Genomic DNA, 5591 nt, shown 5'->3' with positions numbered 1-5591 from the left:
ATGGAAATGTTATATTTTATTGTGTTAAACATTTTGTAAATAAAGTGCTGAACAAAATCTGAACAAATGCAATTGCACATCGTTCATTAATATACATTCATAGTTATAGCGTGTTGATCTGAAGGTTACAACTTGGATGTCGCCCAATTCACAAGGTAGAGGCGCCATTTTGAAAACATAAGGGGTAAACAAAGGAGGCAACTTCGCACTCACCATCATCCATTCAATAGAAGAAGGCCACATAACCATAAACCTCGATTATTTCTCTGATTCCAAATTTCCTGTTTGTCTAATCATGAAATAAATCTAAAATCGAATTCCTCCTTTGCAAACGTGGTCTATTATGAACTCCAAATCCAACCGATATTGGAAAAGCTAGTTGCGTTTTTCGTTATAATGACGCACCATGACATCCACCATCTTAAGATATAAATGTTACTAATATTTTCTTGCTCTCGAACTGTGATATTCTAGAAGGGGCTCTCTATAGAAAGTATATCTCATAAGTCACATAACAAGGGTCTCATAAACTGTAACGTAACACTGCACCACTGCGCAAGCATTAGTAAATACGTACATCTACGTATTAAATGTATTTTAAAAATGCACCATATAATGTGGTAATGAATAACCTAAAGCGGCACTGCCTTTGTAAGCACTGGCAAGCCGTCTCTAACAGAATAGGCTGTTTCTCGGCTTCCCCCTAGCGAGGCATTTCAAAGCTCATTAATCAAAAACTCGTCGCTTTCAGTCTCGCTACTGATTCCACCTCCTTATGAACAAAGCTTTTTGCTTTTCAACTCTGGAAACACATTTCAAACTGCAAGACGCAAGAGAGTGAGAGAGAGAGAGAGAGAGAGAGAGAGAGAGAGAGAGAGAGAGAGAGAGAGAGAGAGAGAGAGAGAGAGACTGTGACAACGCACTTGTGCTCCAAAAATGGCATGAGGATGAGAGAGAACTCAAAGCTGGAAAGGCCGCCAAACAGACGCAAAGGGCTCAATCGTTGAGAGGGTTAAGACATTTTTTTCACAATCCAACTCTGCTCTGCATAAAATAACCACGGAAGCTGTCAGAGTAGACTTACTGACTTAAGCATATTGGGAAACAAAATATGCATCGCAAACAGCCAAAAAATGTAAAGCATGTTATTAAGAAAATAAAGGCCTCTCACTCTCAAATTCAGCCTTTTTAAGACGTTATCCGTTTCCTGTAGCTTGATGCCATTTTGTCATAATGCCAGCCATAATATTCTATCATTATGCTAAATAGTTGTTTATGCTCTTAAGTTATTTTACTCAGCCAAAACGGGCTCATGAAATTACCTTCTGACATCAGCAGGTCTATGATGAGAGCCTTTCACTTTATTTTAATCTTTCTTTTAACAGTTCTACATCATCCTTTTTATTTACTCTTTATTATTGTTTTATGTTTGGATTATCCGAGAGGACAGCAGGTAGGCAATAAAGAATCTATGAATTGTACTAGGGGTTTTATCGCACTGCCTCTTGCAGGGAATAAGTAACAAAAGAAGTTAACATTAAGAACAAGTACTCAACTTCCAAACATGTTTTGGTAACTTTTAAATTGGTTAAATAGATTAGCAAAGGGAGGGTTGATATAAAATGTGCGTATAGACGTGTAATATAGACTTGTTCTAATATACCATTTGTATATAATTTTAAACAAGAGCTTGTATGAATTTTAATAACGCCAAGAAACAATAATAAATAATAATAAAACCTGAGAAAAAAAAAAAAAAAAAGAATCGGAAAAGGCAAAGAAAAACAAATCATTAGGCAATTGAAATTAAAATATTAATATTATTTTCCAAGCGGCCACAACAATATGGAGGTCATGTTGATTGAATGATGCTTTCAATGATAACCATTTCAAATGAATATAAATATTACATGTATAATAATATTATACATTAATATAATATAAATGTATCTGTGAATTCGACCCTTTTGGTGAGCAAAACTAGTTTACTTTACGTTTACTTTCTAATATCTAAACCTAAGACGAATATCTCAAGCATCACATGTGTGATCATGTAACAATAAATATAACAACAACTATAACATTTCTTATGTTACAAAAAAAACAACAAAAAAAAAACAAAAAAAAAACAGCAACAACGGACAAACTCACCCATAAATAGGCCTAATAGGTCCATTGTCTGTTGCTGAGGTCTGTACCAACTATCAAATGTGAAAATGCGAATTTCATAGTGTGTTTAGCTTTTTATTTAGAAAACCATGCTTCGCCTTTCTTCTGGTATATCTTATAGGCTGAGCACTGGGGTGTAAACTCGTAATTATTAGAATACAAGTTCAACGTGAGATTGGGTTGGGTGCCTCATATTATTTGGGCTAGTAGATTAAACGGTCTTAGATTAAGTAACTAATTCACAGAAACGACCTCCATTTTTCTAAACAAATGTGATTCATTGCGCTGATTTTCATTCGGTAGTAGGCTATATCGGATCAGAATCACACGTTGCAGAGAAATTGTGCGCTCAATGACTCGTTAGTTTGAGTGCTGCAGTTGTCAGGGGTATTTGGTGGCTTGAGGTCATCAATCACTGCTTGTGCACAATTTTCCTCGACAGCAGTTCCGAGTCTTCCGAGGGAAGAAGCCAGATGCGCTGCGTCCATCTTCTGCTCAAAAGGGACAAAACCGCAAAGCCAAGCACTCAATTCATCACAAGCTATAATGATGAAAGAAGCTTTTAGAATCTTTATTTTATTATTTTGAGCTCATTCTCTAACAAATTAATTAAATAAATAATACAATTATACAATTTTAGATTTTGGTATAGCCTATATCTTGGGGGGTTTAAATATATAATAAATATTAAATACATTTTTTTCTCGCTAGACAGTAAAGCACGCTCTGTTGTAAATATCTGAGATATAGGCTACCTATTTAGTGTGAGCAGTGCTCGAGCCCCCAGGCCAGCTAACACACAAGTCGCTCTGGATTGGACAGAGTAAAGGGAGGCCCCGCCCCGTAGGAAATATTTACATGTTTTGTCAGAAAATACTGTAAGTAATGAAATAAGCTACGGGAGCCATCATTCGCCGTTTAAAATGAGGCTTTAAGAGATGTAATGACCTCGTTCTTAGATCGTTACCCAGGTGGGGACTTGATGTCTCTCACGAGTCACAAACAAGTACTGTCAGGATCAGTGGAAGGCTGCGCCCTCATCGTACCCCGGAGGCACCCATGAGATGACTGACAAGAACCATTCTGGATCATCCTGTCAACACCCGATTAACCTCAGACATGCTTCAAGGTTCTTATGAAGTGCATTATGATAGAACCGAGGATTAAAGTAGTTTATGCATGCTTCGCGGAAGCCGTGGACACCCATCTCAGCAAGCACTGCGACAGTCTGGCAAAATATGTAAGGAAAAGAGACAAAACGCGTGCACATCAGTTTGCAAAGTTTCTGTCAGTCTCGGGTAGGTTGCGATATTATATTTCTCTCCGATTGATCAAACAGGAGATTCGACTAACATGTAAGGAATTACACCAAAATCAGTTATTAAAAAAAAAAAAAAGTGGAATACCTAAAAAAATAAATAAAAAAAATAAATAAAACAGCATCATTTTCGAATGTTTTTCTAACACGTTTGTCTATACTTTTTCCAGGCAGCAGACATGCATACGAATTGACAAACACTGCCGGTGCATATCACCAACAAACAACTCCATTAATTAGAGGAGTTTCAATTCAACATGTTCCCCTGCAGGACTAGAAGAACTGAAATTGCGCGGGCTATGCTGAGCTGAGCGAGACAATGTGGAAAAAAAAAAAAAAAAAAAACCATAGAAGGAGGGCCTGGCACCCCCCACCTGCTTTCCCAATACACTGTTCCCCATTTCGAGATAAAAGAGCCTGGGGCATTTCATTTATTCACACTTTACTGATAGTGCAGATATTTTAAATTTGCACCAATGTTTTATAAATGTTAAATACTGTGACAATGCAGCTGAGCCTTTCATCATTGGTTCAGTTTTGAACGAGATCCTTTCAGCTATATTATTTGATAGAGTTTTAATTTGAAATTAATTAGAGTTTAAATTTAAGAGTTTTAAGTCATCATACCTTAACTGATTCACTGATCTAACTATTAGTTAGGATGAACAAATTATTTTATTAATGGATATATGAGGGAGGGATTGGATTCCCTCAGAGATCTGTATCTCACCTGTGATCAGATCAGTTGACTTCAGGAGACTATCCCATCTTGCTAGCACTGAACCTTTTAGAAAGGTAACCACTATGTTGATCATTTTTATTTTGAAGTCATCAATTGACTTCTAAAAGTAAGATACAGTAAAGACAATCTATTTCATTTTATTTGTGTTGAACTTTGAAATAAAATGGTATTGCATTGCATTTCCATTATTGGAAAGAATCACATGACCAGGTTAATTACAACACACCTAACCAATCCAAAAACTAAGTTTGAAACAGTAGATGGATGGAGTTAGTATTTAGCCATAATTCTAAACATGTTGGATTAAAACATGCTGGATGTATAAGGAATTTTTTTGCAATTAAAGACCTCAGATTGAAAGATGAAAATGAAAACAGGATTAAAGGGGTATGTTAACAAATTACATGCTTGATTTTCTTTGAAATGTTAATGAAGGTATATTTAATTGTAGGCTGGTGTGACAAAACTGCTCAAAGTTAAACAGAATCAAAAGAAGATAAATAGGATGACTTAATGGTTAACGGTCTAGGAAAAAATGTTGAAGGAATGATTCTGAGTACAAATAACTCAAAAACTATTATTACTGAGTACAATATCCTCTTTTATGCAAGTTTTGCCCTGGGTTTAAAAATCAGAACCCCTTTAGCCAAAAACAAAATATAACTATAGCTCAGAAAATTATTAGGAACGGTGTAGTCAGTAATGATTAATTAACAGAGCTGGACTTGTGTAGCGGAGTCATTTAATATAGTATATCTGGCCTGGTCTTCCTAAAAGTCATCCCTGAATGTCAAAAGTGTCTGCTGGATTTGCTCTAGTTAACATGGCTGAAACAGCAAATAAGTGATGTTTTGTTGTTCAGCAATGTTTTTCCTTCTATTTCTCTTTTTAGTGTGAGAATAAGACCATGCGAAAAAGAATGGCATGGTTAATGTTATCTGGCCTAAATACATCATCACATTAAATTATGGCATCCATTTGGGGTGCAGCATCATGCTACAGTTGCACAAGCCTGAACATAATGAACACACACACACACCCACACCCACACACACACACACACAAAAACACAAACACACACATTGGTGCAGCTATTCTTATGAGGATACTCCATAGATAAAATTATTTTGATACTGTACAAACTATAGATTCAATCCCCTAACCCTAAACCTAACCCTCACAAAAAACTTTCTGCATTTTTACATTTACAATAAAACATGGTTTAGTGTTTTTTTAAGTGATTTGAATTATAAAGACACTAGAAATATATTACATAAACCACATTTATAGCACAATACCCTCTAATTACTAAATTTAAGATTTAATCATAATATTTTGTGAATGAAGTAAAAATTACGAGAA

This window comes from Xyrauchen texanus, chromosome 14, assembly GCF_025860055.1.
Source record: "Xyrauchen texanus isolate HMW12.3.18 chromosome 14, RBS_HiC_50CHRs, whole genome shotgun sequence".
Taxonomy (NCBI): Eukaryota; Metazoa; Chordata; class Actinopteri; order Cypriniformes; family Catostomidae; genus Xyrauchen; species Xyrauchen texanus.
The sequence above is the reverse complement of the archived record's forward strand: the minus strand, read 5'-3'. Positions refer to the sequence as shown.